This window comes from Procambarus clarkii, chromosome 54 (genome assembly GCF_040958095.1).
Source record: "Procambarus clarkii isolate CNS0578487 chromosome 54, FALCON_Pclarkii_2.0, whole genome shotgun sequence".
Classification (NCBI taxonomy): Eukaryota; Metazoa; Arthropoda; class Malacostraca; order Decapoda; family Cambaridae; genus Procambarus; species Procambarus clarkii.
In genome coordinates this window covers 15,793,273-15,810,891 of record NC_091203.1, presented here as the reverse complement: position 1 = coordinate 15,810,891, position 17,619 = coordinate 15,793,273, and the positions used below count along the sequence as shown (strand labels likewise).

The following is a 17,619-nucleotide window of genomic DNA, read 5'->3' as shown; positions in this document are numbered from 1 at the left end:
CACAGGGCAGCATCCTTAGACCCCCTCCTATTTGTTATATACATCAATGATCTGCTTTATGTCTCTAACATGATTAAACCTGTATTGTTTGATGATACTACCATCATCTACTTAGTTGCTTTACAAGAATGTAAAATTTCAAGTCTGTACTCTCCCTCAATGTATTTTCTTGTATGTATAACAAAAAATAATCAACACATAATAAATCGGTACTTACTAGATTTTTCGAAAGGAGAGCTTTCAGTTCTGTCTTGTCTTGGAGTTTGAGGGGAAGGTTTTGTACTCGGCCTGTAGATAGACTTGTTGGTCCCACAAGATTCTGTCAGGGGTGGAAGCGTATTAGCATTGTATAGAAAATATTTACAAAATAGTTTTAAATACATAAAACTACAAATAGAAATTATTGAATTATTACATTAGCTTATAGCTTTTATGAATGCATTAAAAAATTTTGTTGCTGTTTTTGGTAAGTAGTCAATTCCCATTTGCCTCAAAATTTTTAATAATTCATCAACAGCATTGTGTGTAACACCATTCTTGTTTACCCACTGAATTAATAAATTCTGTGGGTAAACAAGTGAATGATGATTATCATTATTATAAAATAATGGCATTTACTATTTTTAAAAGATTATTAGCAAATTTACAGAAATGGTGCATTCGGAAGACAAAACCAATTTTTCACTTTTGACAATTGAGCACCTGCTACATCCAGATTCTAGGGAGGAAAGGAAGGACGATCTTACTGGATCCCATAGCCTCTCCGAGGCACAAACCAGGCTTTTACATAACCCCCCCCCCCCCTGCACCCGAGCTTTTTAAAATAGTAAATGCTACTATTTTTGCAAAATTATTACGAGATCTATTATTCTAATAAGAGTTTGATAAAATACAAACCCTGGGGCCATAGAACGGCTATTTAATCCCCTTGAACGGACCTGTGCATGGGCCACTGAGGCATCGAAAAAAAACAGACCGGCTTGGGAAAAAAGCAAAATTGCCGGTCTATGGCCCAGCTGATGGCTGTGCATGAATGGCTAATGGCTAATGGCTGTTAGTTATGGAGCTAGGTTAGACTATGTATGTTTAAATCTCTGATTTAAACAGAGCCAGTGTTCAGTCAAATAACTGAATTTATCAAATCTTATCCTTGTATAATATACAAGCTGATGTGAGATCCCTGTCTACAGGTGGACTGGAACTATTATCCAGTAGGCAGTCTACTGTATTTTATCAAACCGTTATTAGTATAATAGATCTCGTAATAATTTTGCAAAAATAATGGCATTTACTATTTTTAAAAGATTATTAGCAAATTTACACAAATGGTGCATTCGGAAGACAAAACCAATTTTTCACTTTTGACAATTGAGCACCTGCTACATCCAGATTCTAGGGAGGAAAGGAAGGACGATCTTACTGGATCCCATAGCCTCTCCGAGGCACAAACCTGGCTTTTACATAACCCCCCCCCCCCCTGCACCCGAGCTTTTTAAAATAGTAAATGCCACTATTTTTGCAAAATTATTACGAGATCTATTATTCTAATAAGAGTTTGATAAAATACAAACCCTGGGGCCATAGAACGGCTATTTAATCCCCTTGAACGGACCTGTGCATGGGCCACTGAGGCATCGAAAAAAAACAGACCGGCTTGGGAAAAAAGCAAAATTGCCGGTCTATGGCCCAGCTGATGGCTGTGCATGAATGGTTAATGGCTAATGGCTGTTAGTTATGGAGCTAGGTTAGACTATGTATGTTTAAATCTCTGATTTAAACAAAGCCAGTGTTCAGTCAAATAACTGAATTTATCAAATCTTATCCTTGTATAATATACAAGCTGATGTGAGATCCCTGTCTACAGGTGGACTGGAACTATTATCCAGTAGGCAGTCTACTGTATTTTATCAAACCGTTATTAGTATAATAGATCTCGTAATAATTTTGCAAAAATAATGGCATTTACTATTTTTAAAAGATTATTAGCAAATTTACAGAAATGGTGCATTCGGAAGACAAAACCAATTTTTCACTTTTGACAATTGAGCACCTGCTACATCCAGATTCTAGGGAGGAAAGGAAGGACGATCTTACTGGATCCCATAGCCTCTCCGAGGCACAAACCAGGCTTTTACATAACCCCCCCCCCTGCACCCGAGCTTTTTAAAATAGTAAATGCCATTATTTTTGCAAAATTATTACGAGATCTATTATACTAATAACGGTAAATAAATAATAAATAGTAAATAAATCAAAATCAGTTACATTATTTTATCTTATTCATAGCATAAATGTTCTCGAAGATTACTAAAAAGAAATTGAATTAGACTACAGCAAATTGGCAAACTTTACCTTGTATCTGTTTCCACCGAGTTTGTTTGGGGCGTTCTTCAACATATCAGCAATACTTGTCTCAACATCTCTTTCAGTTGCATTAGTGTGGGTGTTGATACAGGCTTCTGGAAATTTATAAGAATTAATTAATATATATAATTATAATTCACTTTGCTATTCCCCATTCCACAGTCCTCTCGTCCTTCCCACTTCCCTGTCCCCACATCATCCCCACTATTCCCACTTCCCTGTCCCATCGTCCTCCTTACCATTTTCCCCTCCCCTGTCCTTCTTCCTCCCCCACCATCTCCCATTCACCTGTCCCTTTGTCCTCCCCAGCATTCCCCTGTCCCCACCATCCCCAACTCCCCAGTCCCCTCGTCCTCCCCACCATTACCCTCTCCTCTGTCCCCTCGTCTTCCCCACCATACCCCCCTCTCGTCCTCCCCACCATTCCAAACTACCTCATCCGATGCATTCTATAATGGTCTGATGCTTCCATCAGAAAATTGGGAACATCAAATGATCTGATATTCCCATCACTGAAAAATAAGAACAGCTAAAAAAATGAAATGAAAAAAATAAAAAAATAAACTATACTCATGAAATGAACAGTATGGTAAACAACACAGCTCAATTTCAATGCAATGTCACACAAAATTATTAAATCGAAATGAAAATAAATTGAAATCTATGAAAATTCAAATTATCAATACAATCGGAAATATTGAAATAATATCGCAACATAATATAGTGTGGGTTGCTCTTACGTGCAACAGACGGTGCTGTTTTTCAAAAAAGGCATGGTTTTACCTGTCACAAGTGTGGCATCTATACTTATACTCACGAAATGAACGGTATGGTAAACAACATAGCTCAATTGCAATGCAATGTCACAATAACATTTAATAACAATAATAACAATAACATTTAAATATACTTTAAGATATAATCTAGAAGAAAATAAGAACATTGAAACGGTTCATGAACTCGATTTCAATAAAGGACACTATGGGGAACTTTGAAAAACAGTTAATGAGTATAATTAGACAGACTTGTTGCTAGGCAGAGGAGTAAATAATGAGATATATGGCAAATTTTGCAAAATATACGGCACACAAACATTCATACCCAAACAAAGCAAAATGCTAGGTAAGAACAAAGCAGTTGGCCCGTAGGGGAAAGGAGATACCCACAAGACTGGAATACAAGTCATTAACAAGCACACAAGTACTACACTACACAACAACCGCACTACTACCAGAACTGGACGAATCACTACCAAAACAATACATTGCACATCACTACCAAAACAACACAACACAACACAAGCATTGGCAAAGAATTATAGACCAGTTGCACTAACATCCCACATAATAAAATTATTTGAGAGTGATCAGGAGTCAGATTACTAGTTTTATAGAGACCAATGACCTCCACAATCCAGGCCAACAAGGATTTAGAGCAGTTTCTATGATCGAGCCACTGAGATCTATAAAGAATTCTGATCAAGAAAGAGATCTAGGGGTGGTTTTAGATAGAAAACTATAACCTGAGGATCATATTAAGAACATTCTGCGAGGGGCCTATGCTACACTTTTTAACTTTAGAATTGCTTTTAAATACATAGGTCAAAAAGTTTTAAAAGTTTTTTAAACCTCTCGTGTATCATGAGTGTGTTAAAGCATCAGATGGTGCATTCAGATGATGAATATTACCTAGTTCCTTCATCTGGGAAGAATGAACACATATTGGTGCATTCGGATGATAAAAACTAACTACTGTAGTTTAATTGATCAACAGACTGTATATCATATGCAGACTGTATGTGGATCTGCGGGCCACTCCAAACAACAGCCTGGTGGACCAAGCTCCACCAGGGCTAAAGCACAAAGTGATATAGATGTGATAGAGAAACTAGGTCAAATGGAGGAGTAGGTCTGTATATTAAACAGCACCTGACGTGCACAGAGCTACTAAACTCAATGTGGTGGTAGAGTGGTGGGGGGGGGGAACCATTGCAGAAAAAAACAAAAATACAATTTGGTCAACAAAACAGCATTGTTTAAAATAGAAGACATGGGTTGTCATTTTGGGGGTAAGGTAGGTTACATTGAGTTAATTAGTTAGTACTTAGTTTTTATCTTAAACTGGTTGGGAGAGGTACAGTGTTGCTGTGCTGGTGAAAGAACACCTAAAGGTAAATTAAATAATGATTGCGAATCCACAAGAACTTGATATAATAGCACTAGAGATCTGCAATTAGGATGATAAACTTTCCTTAAAGAATTTGACAAACACTTGCTGATAGGACATGAAGTAAATGAAATGTATGTCAAGTTTTGTGAAATATATGATAAAAGCACAACAAAATTTGTACCAAAGGAGAGATGCAGAACTAGGAAAAGGGGTTTGTTCAACAGAAATTGCGAGAGGGCCTGAGACCCAAACACACACAAATGGAATCAATATATAGCAAGAGGCCAAACCCCCAAACATACAAGCGATGCAAAGATGCGAGAAACAGCAGCAGCATTAAGGAGAGGGACTTAAGGACCATAAATAAAGTGTGAAAATAAACTCGAGTAAATTTTTTTAACTACTCTCGACAGTGAAGAAAAACAAATATTCAGACGATTTGTGTTAGAATCATTAATCTTACACTTTCGGTCATATTCAACAACACAAATACATACACACACATTCCTGTTGCTGTAGCAAGTGAAGAATTACACACACAGATCACAATAACGTGATGCATCAAATGAACAAATCCACAAGGGCCGTGACGAGGATTCGAACCTGCGTCCGGGAGCATCCCAGACACTGCCTTAATCGACTGAGCTACAACAGGGTAAAAGGGTTGAAACCGAAGTTCTACTGAACTTACTGGATCCCATAGCCTCTCCGAGGCACAAACCAGGCTTTTACACAACCCCCCCCCCCCTGCACCCGAGCTATGTCAACAGGCCGTTCTCCCTCTTCGCCCTTCTGAATGCACCATATCAGTAAATTTTTTAATAATCTTTTAAAAATAGTAAATGCCACTATTTTTGCAAAATTATTACGAGATCTATTATTCTATAGAATAATGCATATAAATGCATATATGCATATAAATACAAAACATAAATACAAAAGTAAATGTAAATAATTTTACCTTGCACCTAGATCCACCAAGCCTGTATGGCGCGCGTTTCAGTACTTCGGAAATCTAGAACTATCTTGAATCTCTAATCTGCAATGAAACAATACATATTATTGCACTTACCAAAACATGGATGAATGTAGAAAATACAGAACTATTAGCTGAATATCAAATAAATGGATTTAATCTATTTCACACAGATAGATATATTACACCGTGTATATTAGGTAATACCTAACATACACGCCTCCACACACACTACATTTGAAATGTAGTCTCAAAAAGACTACATTTCAACAGCAAAGATTACTCCATAAAAAAATAATTAAATTATTGACCAACATGAGAGAGGGTTAGCCAACATGAGGGTTGTGTTGATTGCCTGAAAATATTTAAATTGTGTAATGTATTGAATGGCATTTTTCAAGTTACAACATTTTTTAAATTACTGAACTAGGTTCTAGGCTTTGCTAGGCTTAATTCAATTATTACAGATAAGCCTAACCTAGCCTAGAACCCAGTGGGTTTTCTTCCTATTGGGGAGTGTTGTACATGCCTCGCCTCCACATACACACTAGCACAGCCAGGCCTCGCCTCCACATACACACTAGCACAGCCAGGCCTCGCCTCCACATACACCAGCACTGCCAGGCCTCGCCTCCACATACACACTAGCACAGCCAGGCCTCGCCTCCACATACACCAGCACTGCCAGGCCTCGCCTCCACATACACACTAGCACAGCCAGGCCTCGCCTCCACATACACACTAGCACAGCCAGGCCTCGCCTCCACATACACCAGCACTGCCAGGCCTCGCCTCCACATACTCACCAGCACAGCCAGGCCTCGCCTCCACATACACCAGCACTGCCAGGCCTCGCCTCGCCTCCACATACACCAGCACTGCCAGGCCTCGCCTCCACATTTAAACCAACCAAGCCCACAAATACGTTAACATGGACCAGCATTACACCGTCTAACATACTCTGTCAGATGTAACAACTAAATTTGTGAATTCAAGACCAAATCTATTGTATAACACAGTGTTAGTACGAGAAAAACATTACTTACATTCGAAGCCGTGTTTTAAAATGGCGGCGGTCTTGTACTGACGCTCCAAACTGTGTGTTCGTTTGCGTATGATGAACGTGTGACAATTTACTACAACAATTATTTAATTATTCTTATTCTTTATTTTAATATTTTTAGGGTACATGAAATTTCAAACTTATTTGCACACAATAATATAATTGCATTGTCATAACCTTTATATATTACGGAAAATACGATGACATGAACGAAGTCAAAGTGAAGTTGAAGTCAAAGTCATTCGCCGAACATATTAGTCATTTTTTTTCATACATACATAGTTGATTTACAAACATAATGTTGGATTTATAGATAGAGCTAGTGCATACAATACCTAAAGCCACTATAGTAGGCCTATATAGCATTTCAGGCAACCGGGCAGTATATATGGACCCCTTACTCAAATCTCTGAATATGTTAGATATTAAGTCCCTGCACATACTCTCATGTGTATTTTATATATATAAAACGCTGCACTGTAATGTCAATCCTGACCTTAAAAGCTTCCTAGAAGGTTGTAACAGATCCCATGAGCACCACACCAGAAACAAATACCTATTTGATATTCCAAGAGTACGACTTAGTCAAACTAGAAATGCTTTACAAATCAAGAGACCTCGAATGTGGAATGACCTTCCCAATTATGTTAAAAACTGTACCTCTCCCAACCAGTTTAAGATAAATAAAGATAAATTTATAAGTTAAGAAAAATTCCACAAATCAACAACCCTGTTACTGACCCTGTATTTACCCAAGTCTTTCCTAAATCTAAACTTATCCAATTTATACCCATTGTTTCGTGTTCTATCTTGTGTTGACAATTTTAATACCCTATTAATATCCCCTTTGTTATATCTATTCAGGAAATTGTGGTTGATCTCGAACCCATTGATAATGTGACGACTTATACAGAATTTTGTAACTATATCATCAAGATTGTAACCAGCTTAGCTAAATGTAGTGTGGGGTTCAGTCCCTAAGCCCATATATGTGCCTCTCTAACCATTTAGGTTACAGGGCAAAAACATAAAAACAAAGGTAACTGCAGAAGGCCTATTGGCCCATACCAGGCAGCTCCTATCTATAACAGATAAACACTAAGTACTACCTAATTAACTCAATGTAACCTACCAACCTAACCCCCAAAATGTCAATCCATATCTTTTATTTTAAACAATGCTGTTTTGTTGACCAAATTGTATTTTTACTCTTTTTCTGTCATGTTTCTCCCACCCCTGTTTTTTCCCTTTTTTCTTATTTTTTCTCAACATAATTCATACTTTAATTATGCGGATCAGGACATCACCTGATCAAACACATCAAACATCGTTTGACCACCATCAAACACACACATTTCGTGTGTGTTTGACGCTCACTGATATGTACCAGCGTTGTTTTATATATGGTGCTATTCTATCTTACGCTTTGTTGCTCTTTTTTACCTACGGGCTCATAGAACATTCTATTGCGAAAACATTGGCACAAAAATGAATGACGTACATACAATAATAATGTCAGGACAGTGATATAATTATAAACTTTCAAAGCACTGTATCGCCCATGTGTCGTCTTGTCACCAATACTGGGTAACAGTTCCGCCACTTCCCACACTCTTGCGGGTGGGCAGCGACCATTATTCTACGTTTATATTCATATCACCGTGTTGGGAATTTCATTGCGAGTACATTGATACCAAAATTAACGCTGTAGGACAAGTGTGGAAGTGATAACAATCCCAAGAGTAAAAACATTTTGTTGCTCTTGGGCACTCACGGCGAGTCATCTACGTAGGTATTTATTGGGTGCTGGTATTCATATAACTTTTGGTGACCGTTTTTGCTGATTTTCTTCTAGAGAATGTTATTGCGAACACGTTGGTACCAAAATGAAATACATAGCTCGAGAACTAAGGTCAGGAGAGTAAAAAGAGTATACACATTTTTGTTTTGACGCTTAATTAAGGTTATTGTGAGTACTCATCGCCTGCCTAGAAACTGGAACTAGTAATTCCATCTATCATACATATCATACAAGAGGAGCCACACATCTATGGATCATCCAATAAAATCAGCAGACTTCTAGATGTTACTACTGCTCGGCTTAGACTCGGTTACAAGTATCTCTGGGAATTCTCATTATCTGCTGATGTAGACCTGACCAAATGTAAACTGTGTCAACAAAATTATTCGCACACCCTCCGTCACTATGTGATGGAGTGCGAAAAGATACATGAATTTAGAGACAATTCTATAACCAATGTTCCAGCGATGTGTCAATATTTCATTCAAAATGATCTGCTACCAGAAATTTTAGCCAAATATCCCCAGTTTGCTAACTGTAGATAACAACTAAGTGATTGTAACCTATCCACCGCTGCCCACTGGATGGGGGACGGTGTGCAGGACAAACATATAAATTTTGATACTAGCTCTCCACATATGTCAGTTGCTTAATTTAGAACCTGTACTTGAGGTCGATCTCGAACCCATTGTTGATGTGATGACTTATATTGAATTTTGTAACTAGCTCATCAAGATTGTAACTTGCTTAGCTAAATGAATTGTGGGGTTCAGTCCCTGAGCCCATTATGTGCCTCTGTAACCCTTTCCACAACCGCCCACAAGATGGGTATGGGGTGCATAATGGGGTGGGGTGTCTTGGCCAAACGTGCCACATCAAAACCACAAGTTGACATTGAATGTGAATTAACAATGAGACAAGTAAGATTTATACTAATACATTTATACTAACTCTGTTGAGCGTTGACCATTTATACATCAAATCTGTTGATGTGAGCACTTTAGTTTAGTCTGCCGTTTAAAGAAAAAAAGAGCATATCAATGGTATATCACAGAAAACGAATTTATCATAAACTCATGTATTTGTCTTATCATATTGAACTGCATTCATATTTTTAATATATAACAATATGAATATACAAATTTCTGTAAATCCCCTACCTTGTTGGAATCTGTGGAAATGAATGAGCAAATGTGCTGGCTGAAGGCGCTGAAGGAAACCACATTGGTTTCATTTTGGATACAAATGTCCATGGAAATTCAAAATGGAAACTAATTATATAGTTGAACCTGCAGAGACGAGTTTAAGAATCTGTGTTGAGAGTGATGGACACAGCCTTCACAATTATACTTCAGAGAATGTAAACATCTAAGAGTCATTAGAAATATGTGTAGAATAATAAACCCTACATTGTTTGAGTTAGGGAAAACACCATTTGTGATATATAGATACTATAGCTGTTCCTAAAGATTCACCCTTTTTTGCACCAGCAAGATAACATATAAGATTTTAAGAGTTGACGAATGTTAATATTCTTGTTTGATAAACTGTGAACTTGAGACATAGTTAATAAGAACATATTAACACAACAAAATGTTTTCAAAATCCTTAACACCACTTTCCAGCAACTTATATAATTTATATAAATTATTTTAGAGAATAATACATAAATTATATATTTAAACATGATATAGTGTTTAGTGGAATGTATAAGGAGTCAAATTGTGTTAAAAAGAGCAATTTTTAGAAAATTTGGAAAAATACTTTTTTCTGTTCAAATTATAACTAAATGGATTATAAAGGTTTCACTCAGCCAATATATATCATTCACAATTTATTAATGAATTTTACAAAAAAACACCATAAATTTTATATTTAAACATGTAAAAACTATTTGTTTTACATTTGGAAGAAAATAATTGTAGAAAAACAATTTATAATTAAACCTTTGTGTTTGGATTTTTTGAGTAAAAGTTTCTCAAAGGCTCTCCTGCACCATTCTCAATGCAAATCATTCCCACACCTATGGCAAGAGATAGGCGAACGTTGTGTAGATGATTTGTGTTTGCTGGGAGGCGAGATAACCGGACAGAAAGAGGGAGGTGGTGAAGAGGAACAGGAACCGCAGGAGGGGTAAAAGTTAAAGCACGACAGAGGCGAGAGGAAGGATGTTGCAAGGACCGCGCAAGATAGCGAAGACAGTAGCGATCACGGCGGTCCTGGAGAGACAGGAAGCCAGTGTCAACATACAAGCTAAGGATGGGAGTCGAACGAAAGGCACCAGAACTGAGGCGCAACCCAGTATGGTGCAAAGCATCAAGACGGCGAAGAGTAGAAGGAGAAGCAGACGAGTAAGCAGGGCAACCATAATCTAGCTTAGACAGGACGAGAGAGGAATGTAAAGCAAGGAGAGTGCGCCTATCTGCCCCCCAAGAAGTATGGGACAAGACCCGAAGGAGGGTAAGGGCCTTAGAGCACTCAACACGGAGGTAGGAGATATGGGGAGACCAAGACAAACGAGTGTCAATGAATAACCCCTAAAGCTTCGCGGAATCTTTGTACTCAAGGGGATGACCATAAAGTAACAAAGAGGGACGAAGAACGACTCGTTTCCGCGTAAAAGTCATGGCACAAGTCTTAGAAGAAGAGAACTTGAAGCCATGATCGGTGGCCCAAGACGACACGGCATCAATTGCAAGTTGAAGAAGGCGCTCAAGGAGAGGCGAATCATCACCCTGACAGCAAAGGGTAAGATCATCGACACAGAGAGCGGAGAAGACACCTGAAGGAAGAGAGGAAAGAAGACCATTGAGGGCAACCAGAAAAAGAGTAGTGCTCAGAACACTACCCTGGGGCACACCTTCGTATTGCTAAAAAGAGGCAGAGAGAGCGGTACCAAGGCGCACCCGAAAGGAACGACGAGAGAGGAAGCTGCGGAGAAAGAGAGGGGGATGACCACGAAGACCAAAAGAATGAAGTTGAGATAGAATATGATATCGCCAAGTGGTGTCGTAAGCCTTTTCCAGGTCAAAAAGGACGGCAACAACGGAGGTCTTCGCAGCAAAAGCAGTACGAATATAGACTTCCAAGTTCACCAGGACATCTGTCGTGCTGCGGCACTTGCGGAAACCAAATTGAGAAGGGGAGAGGAGGTGATGGTGTTCCAGGAACCACATCAGACGAACGTTAACCATACGTTCAAAGAGTTTGCAGACACAACTTGTGAGAGCAATAGGGCGAAAGTCCTTAGGGGAAGTACCCAGAGACCCCGGTTTGCGAACAGGGAGGACAACGGCATCGAGCCAGTCCTCAGGGACTGACGACGACTCCCAGATCCGATTATACAGACTCAGTAAATACTGAGACGTGCTCGGAGGGAGATGGCGAAGCATCTCATAATGAATACCATCGGAGCCCACCGCCGTAGAACCGCAGAGGGCCAGGGCAGAACGAAGTTCAGAGAGAGAGAAGGGATCATTATAGGGAAGCTGAAGATGAGTGCAGAAATCTAAAGGACGAGACTCAAGGACAGGTTTACGAAGAAGGAAAGATTGGGGAAGATGAAGACCAGAGCTAACAGAAGAAAAATGGGAACCCAGTTCGGAAGCGACCTGCAACGGGTCCGCCACAAGAGTATCATGGAGGTGAAGGACCGGTGAAACATCGGGAACGAACTTACCCGCTATCTTGCGGATACGCTTCCAGATCTGGGCCAGAGGGGTCTCGGACGTAATTGTTGAGACATAAGATGCCCAACATTCACGTTTAGCCGTACGGATGGCCCTACGGGCCACCGCACTCGCTTTCAGAAAGAAAAGAAAAGAATCGGTCGTCTGCCTACGACGGTGCCTCTTCCAGGCTGCACGCTTACAGCGGACAGCCCGAGCACAGTCCGCATTCCACCAGGGAACGCACTTCCGTGGACCCCGAGAGGAAGAGCGAGGAATAGAGCGGAGGGCAGCGTTGAAGACAGTGTCATGAAAAAGGAGGAGAGCGCGAGAGAGAGGCAGAAGGGAGAGGTAAGGGAGAGCAGCACTGAGGGTAAATAGGGTCCAGTCTGCCTTAGCAAACTGCCACCTAGGGAAAGAGAGGGAAGGGCGAAAAGAGAAAAAGGAAACAAGGATGGGGAAATGATCACTTCCATGGAGGTCATCAAGAACCTGCCACGTGAAATCTAAGTAAAGAGAAGAAGAGCAGAGAGAAAGATCAAGACAAGAAAGGGTGCGAGTCCGAGAGTCCAAATGAGTGGGCTCACCAGAATTCAGAAGAGACAGGGAAGAAGAGAGGAGAAACGGCTCAAGGAGGCGACCCCGGGTATTCGTCAGCACGTCACCCCAAAGAGAATGACGACAATTGAAGTCACCCAGCAGGAGCACAGGCTCCGGCAAGGAGTCCAGGAGGTGTTTCAAATCAGGAAGAGAGAGCGGGACACTCGGGGGGAGATAAATGGAACAAACTGTGTACCATTTCCCCACAAAGATACGAGCAGCAGAACAATGGAGAGGCGAAGGAAAAAGTAAAGGAACAAAGGGAACATCAGCCCGAATCAAAAGAGCAGAAGAATTAGAAGCCCCAGCAATGGCTGGGGGGGGGGAGAGAAAGGAATAGCCACGAAAACGACCAGGACGAGCACCAAGCATTGGCTCCTGGAGACAGACACAAAGGGGCGAAAACCGCGAAATCAGAAGTTGGAGTTCGAGGAAATTGGCGTAATAACCTCGAACGTTCCATTGAAGAATGGACAACGACGAGAAGAGAAAGGACAAAAACAGAGAACAAGGAAGAAACAAAGGCGAAAGACCAACAGAGCACGTTAAAGAATATCAGGGTCGGGATCAGGGTCAGCAAAGTCAGGGTTAGGGGGCATGGGTAAACTGAGCAAAGACGGAGGGAAGGAAACGGGAGAACAGAGCAGAGGTGGGCGGGCAGGGTCTGGAGGAGGAGGAGAAAGAGGAGGAGACAACGGAGAGGAGCCGTCAAGGACAGCAGCAGGAGGAGGGGGAGTAGAAAGAGGGGAGCGCACCCCAGCAAGAGCAGCAACCGAAAGGGAAGCAGGGGCCAAAGAAACCTCCATAGCAGGAACAGGGGGCGCAAGCACTGAAACGGGAGGGGAAGGAGCAACAGAGCCAGAAGGAGGAGCTGAGGAAGAAAGCGAAGCCTTCTTACCCGCCGGGGAAGAGGAAGGAGAGGAGCCAGGCTTACGCTTCTGACTTAAAGAGACCGGTGTCCCAGCAACTACGTACCGGGCAACGGATTCCAGTGTCTCAACAGGAGAAGCCGAACGAGAGCACACACGACGGCCGTTAGGAGAGCGATGGACATCCGCCCGCACCGACAGGCGGTGGGGAGAGCCAATAGATGGAGGAAGAGGATGGGAAGGAGGATCGGAGGGGGACGAGGAAGAAGACACAGAAGACACGACAGACCGGGTAGAAGGAAGGGGAACCCCAGACAGAGGACCAGGAGGAGGATCCTTTGGGAGAGAACCCAAAGGAACAGAGGAGGTGGCAGTGGGCGCATCAGGGTCCAAGGCCCGGAAACGGTTGTGAGTCTGAGGAAGGCGGGAAGGACGAGGAGAGGAAGAGCGCAACACGCGAGCATAAGAGATATTAGCATAAGGCGGGAGCCGGCGAACCTGGCGCCTCGCCTCAGGAAAAGATAAACGCTCCCGGTGCTTCAGGTTGAGGACGGCTGCCATAAGCTTGTAATGGACACACGCACGGGAGAAGGTAGAATGGGCCTCACCGCAGTTGAGGCAACGAGCTTGGGGAGAAGTGCACTCACCTTAGCACTTGTTGCAGAGCCGAGGAGAAGGAATGTACTCCTGGACAGAGCACCTGGCACCAGCAAGAATGACAGAGGGTGGAAGGGTCCTACCATCAAAGGTAATCTTCACAACCCGGAGGGGTTGACGGCGACTACCACGAGGGGGACGAGTAAACGTGTCCACCTGGAGAATAGAATGGCCCTGGGCAGCGAGGATATGGCGAATATCGAAGTGGCAGTCGCGCAGGTCCCGAACACCGGTTGCAACATGGGGCGGGAGCAAAATAGTGCCAACACTGGCATTCAATTGAGCGTTCTTCGAGACCCGAACGGGGGTCTCGGCAAGGCAGGATAAGGCAGCCAAGCGGGAAGCAGCATCCTGAGAAGGAGCAGCCACGACACGTGTACCGAGACGAGTGGGGTTGAAAGTAATGGAGGCATCCACGGAATCAATGAGATGTCGATGAAGGGAGAAATCGTCAGGAGGCGCAGAATCAAGAGGGAGGAGATCAAAATATTTGGCCCACGAAGCGGGACCAAACAAGGCTTGATAGGTAGCAGAACTGGAAGGAATCGAGCGAGGGCGGCCGTGACGAGGACGGCGGTGAGAACCCCCAGAGAGAGAGGGGTTAAAAGGCGCAGTAGTTACAACTAGAGAAGGAGCCGCGCCAAGGGACGAGGTAGTCACCACTGGGGGCTTGGGGCTCGACCCAACCACAGAGGAGGGAGGGGAGCCAGGGGAAGGAGTCAGAGAGGCCAAAGGAGGAGCAAGGTCGGGGCCCAATGCAGCGGAGGCTACAGAGCCCGGTCTTCCAATACGGACCGACTCGGGGCTTGGTCGCCCACCCCACGAGCCTGAAAAGGTAAGCCAGAAGCAGCCGAAACAGGGGTTATCATCTTGACGAAATTAAGAATTCACTCACGAATGTGCCCCCACACCCACCATGGAGCCACAATTAGAGGCAGGACACCCAACAAGAAGCTATCGCCGATCTTGTCGGGGCCTCCTAGGGGTGCGTCGTGAGTATACGCCCCACAAACGCCACCTTAAGAAACCGACAGTCCGTCGAGATCGGGTTCAGTGACGAAGTGGGGATTGACAATAAAAGGTTCCCCTCGCTCTCGACGTCGGGTACTGCAGTTCTACGGGTGCATGAGTATGCCTCCTCAAGCACCCGGGCGTCAAAATAGAAGAAGTCCATGGAAGAACCAGAACGAGCAAAAGGTCGGCAGGAAACGGCAAGCAGATAGGAGAAGAGGGGGGAGAAAAACGAAACAGAAGGAAAAGGAAAAGGTGCCCAGCAGAATTGGAGAGGACGGCAGCAGGAGCACAAGGCTAGAAAAGGACAGAGGACTGTCCTAAGGAGCATCACACTCCAGCAGCCGCCCACGAAGCCCCCACACGGCGACAACGAGCTGAGCGGGGAGGGGGGTATAATGATAAGTGGACTGTATTTCTGCAATAATCTCTTAATCTCACAAATCGATCCTCTACACATTAGGGGGTGTTTATATTAATTAAATATATATGCAGCCAATCAAACTACAGTAATAGACTACATACATTGAAGAGGTTCCTTATCTTATAGTACAGCAGGTTAGTCCACCAGGTATAACTAGGGTGTAGACACCAAATTATCCTCTTTGAGGTAGCTTCCATCACCCAGCAACTGGTGCACAAAATCTTGCTTCCTCGTCTTGACCTGTCAAAAGTGCGCTAGCTGTAAAGCCAGAATCCTATATATGACAAGTATTTCAGAGAAAACACTATACAGTACATGGAACAATGAAGACCTGGCTTAATTACCTTCAGTTTGAGGCGATTTCGTGATCTAACTGGATCACCCTACCCAATGACATTAATTGCCTCTAATGATAGATAATGGGTTTCGGAAAGAACACTTAACTTGATTTGTAGACAGCGTGTTGAAAATGGTACACCTTTAGTTTCCATAACACTACGTCCAAGTAAATTAACAGGAGCCGAATTTGCTCCCGTGTGAGCCTCTGGTCTAGTCTCAACAATGGCTGCGTCTAACACTCCATACTATTGACGCCTGGCCGACATTGTCCAGATATGATAGGAGCCGAATTTGCTCCACGCGTCTCGGATGTGACACAACAATGGCTGCCCCTCCTTCCTCACTGACGCCTGGCTTACATTGTCCAGATTTCAGAAAGTGATAGAAGGGTCACATTTACTCTACTTTAATATTGATAATTAAGTTAATTTATATAAGATGTTTTTATGATGGTAAAGTCCAAAGACTAATGTATTTAAGAATAATTCCCACCATAATAGGTGGAGAATATAATAGTATGTGGTGATGATATCCCGTTTTCTATAGACGGTAATTCCACTACAAGTTACGTTTTCTATGGGTAACTTGTTTATACAACACAGCTATTATCTGTATGATATATTAAATGGTGTCGGATTTTCCGACACCGCCAGCCGCCGCCGCCACCCACCAGCCGCCGCCGCCACCACCACCAGCCGCCGCCGCCACCACCACCAGCCGCCGCAGCCACCACCACCCACCACCACCGCCGCCACCACCCACCACCACCAGCCGCCGCCGCCACCCACCACCCGCCGCCACCACCCACCACCACCAGCCGCCGCCGCCACCACCACCCACCACCACCACCCACCACCACCGCCGACCACCGCCAGCCGCCACCACTCATCACAGACGCTGCCACCGCCACCGCCAGACACAGCCGCCAGTGTCCGCCACCGCCGCCACTGTCCGCCACCGCCACCACTGTCCGCCCGCCGCCACCACTGTCCGCCCGCCGCCGCCACTGTCCGCCCGCCGCCGCCACTGTCCGCCCGCCGCCACTGTCCGCCCGCCGCCACTGTCCACCACCGCCACCAAAGCCGCCACGGTCCGCCCGCCGCCACTATCCGCCACCGCCGCCACTGCCCGCCCGCCGCCACTATCCGCCACCGCCGCCACTGTCCGCCACAGCCGCCACTCTCCGCCGTACAGCCTCCCCTCTCTCCGTTAGTAAATAATTATAATTGTTAGTAAATAATAAAAGAAATATAAATTATTAGATTTTTTTTTTGGTTTTAATATTTAAATTGAAAATAATAATATAATATAAAATATAATAAAAATAATATAATATAAAATATTTTTTAATTTCAAGAAATTTAACTTTAAACACAAAGATGTGAAAAGGGTTCAGATTATTGGCTCAAATCTTTCATAAGAGATTCATATTGGTATATGAATGGATTATGAATGACTCATGTTAGGAGTGTAAAGTTGCCACAACATCTCAAATTAGTGTTAAGATACATATGTCTTGGTTATAAGTTTTGGAAACCTATTTAAGTCCACACACAATATCGTATCTGATACGATAAAACAAACGTTTCCAATACTTTCAAATACTTTCCAGATATGTTGTGGCAACCTAAAATTGTTTGCTGGGCACCACCACCCGCCACCACCCACCACCACCACC

The 17,619-nt window shown here is 43.2% G+C and overlaps 1 protein-coding gene across 1 annotated transcript in view; it reads left to right on the top strand.

The window, feature by feature from the left end:
- The window catches only part of LOC123763344 (uncharacterized), a 253,640-nt gene that overhangs the window by 97,678 nt on the left and 138,343 nt on the right, over positions 1–17,619 (top strand). The gene's annotated exons all lie outside the window — the stretch shown is intronic.